Genomic DNA, 1,840 nt, shown 5'->3' on the forward strand with positions numbered 1-1,840 from the left:
CACATAAACTGACAGACAAATAGACAGATGGACAGATGAGTGGATACACAGACAAACATGATAGAGATAGATAGATAGATAATAGATAGATAGATAGATAGATAGATAGATAGATAGATAGATAGATAGATGATTAATGGATTCTAGGTAGATTGTTATAAATAAATGATAGAAGATGATATATAGCTTCTTCTTCTTCTGGAAAACACCAAATGGTGGATGATGCCGGTGTAGCCGGAGGGCCTGGAGGACCAGGGGGCCCAGCAGAGGACTTGACAGCTGTCTGAGGGGCTGGGTCGAGGCCTTGGCTGCGGGGCTCGCGGAGGTAAAGCTGAAGACAAGGAGTGGATTCCCGTCACCAATCCGGGCCGCCTGGTTAAGGACATGAAAATCAAGTCCCTAGAGGAGATCTACCTGTTCTCCCTGCCCATTAAGGAATCTGAGATTATTGACTTTTTCCTGGGAGCTTCCCTAAAGGATGAGCTTCTGAGGATCATACCCGTGCAGAAGCAGACTAGGTCAGGCCAGAAGACCAGGTTCAAGGCTTTCGTCGCTATTGGGGACTACAATGGTCACGTAGGACTCGGTGTCAAGTTCTCCAAGGAGGTAGCCACTGCCATCCGAGGGGCCATCATCTTGGCCAAGCTTTCCATTGTCCCTGTGTGGAAAGGCTACTGGGGCAACAAGATTGGCAAGCCCCACACTGTTTCTTGCAAAGTGACAGGCCGCTGTGGTTCTGTGCTAGTGCGTCTCATCCCTGCCCCCAGGGACACTGGCATAGTCTCCGCTCCTGTGCCCAAGAAGCTACTGATGATTGCTGGCATTGATGACTGCTACACATCAGCCAGGGCTGCACTGCCACCCTGGGCAATTTTGTCAAGGCCACCTTTGATGCCATCTCTAAGACCTACAGCTACCTGACCCCTGACCTCTGGAAAGAGACTGTGTTCACCAAGTCTCCTTATCAGGAATTCACTGACCATCTTGTGAAAACCCACACCAGAGTCTCTGTTCAGAGGACCCAGGCTCCAGCTGTGGGCACCACATAAGGGTTTTTATACAAGGAAAATAAAAGTGAATTAAGTCTGTTAAAAAAAAAGATGATATATAAAAAGATAAAAGATGATGGAATATAAAAATGAAGACTTGATAAATAATGATGATAGATAAATAGATGGATATATAGATGACAGATTGAGATAAAATAGACTGAGATAGAGATAGATAGATAGATAGATAGATAGATAGATAGATAGATAGATAGATAGATGATAGAAGATAGATAGATAGATAGATAGATAGATAGATAGATAGATAGATAGATAGATGAGGAAGAGAAGGAGGGAGGAAGGTAGAGATGGAGAGACACAATAAATTTGATTTAGCCAAGATGTGGCTCAAGTCCAGTCTAAAGAGTTCTTTTTCCATTTTTATTTTGTGAGATCTTCCTGGTCCACGTCCAGGTCTCTGGCCCCATTTCAACTTCTTTCTTTCTGTGGTGATTGCCTGAAGGAATTTGGGTTGAAGGAACAGTTTAAGAACAAGGTAGCATGACAATAACTAGGATTCTGAGTCTAAACAATTTGAGGCTTCCTGGAGCCCGATTATAGGATGTCATGAGAATACCAGTTCAAAGATGAGACACAGCAGTACTCTTGTTGAATACATGGACTAGGAACTGCTTCAGCTGCAAGCCTGACAAGCCCTATTCTGTGCTGTGAGGGCTACCGAACTAAAGACTCTGTCATTTGATTATTTTAAGTTAACTAGAGCTGCCACTATGATTGATAGCAACTCAAGGATGCTTCACAGGTTAGCAAGGGTTCACCGACTGAAAATA

At 43.9% G+C, this 1,840-nt stretch overlaps 1 pseudogene; it reads left to right on the plus strand.

Moving 5' to 3' along the window:
* The first annotated feature begins 212 nt into the window (after positions 1-212).
* LOC126513216 (40S ribosomal protein S2-like) lies at positions 213-1,049 on the plus strand (annotated as a pseudogene).
* The last annotated feature ends 791 nt before the right edge of the window (positions 1,050-1,840 follow it).

Source organism: Alexandromys fortis, unplaced genomic scaffold (genome assembly GCF_014885135.2).
Source record: "Alexandromys fortis isolate MF-2015 unplaced genomic scaffold, M_Fortis_MF-2015_v1.1 scaffold_109, whole genome shotgun sequence".
Classification (NCBI taxonomy): Eukaryota; Metazoa; Chordata; class Mammalia; order Rodentia; family Cricetidae; genus Alexandromys; species Alexandromys fortis.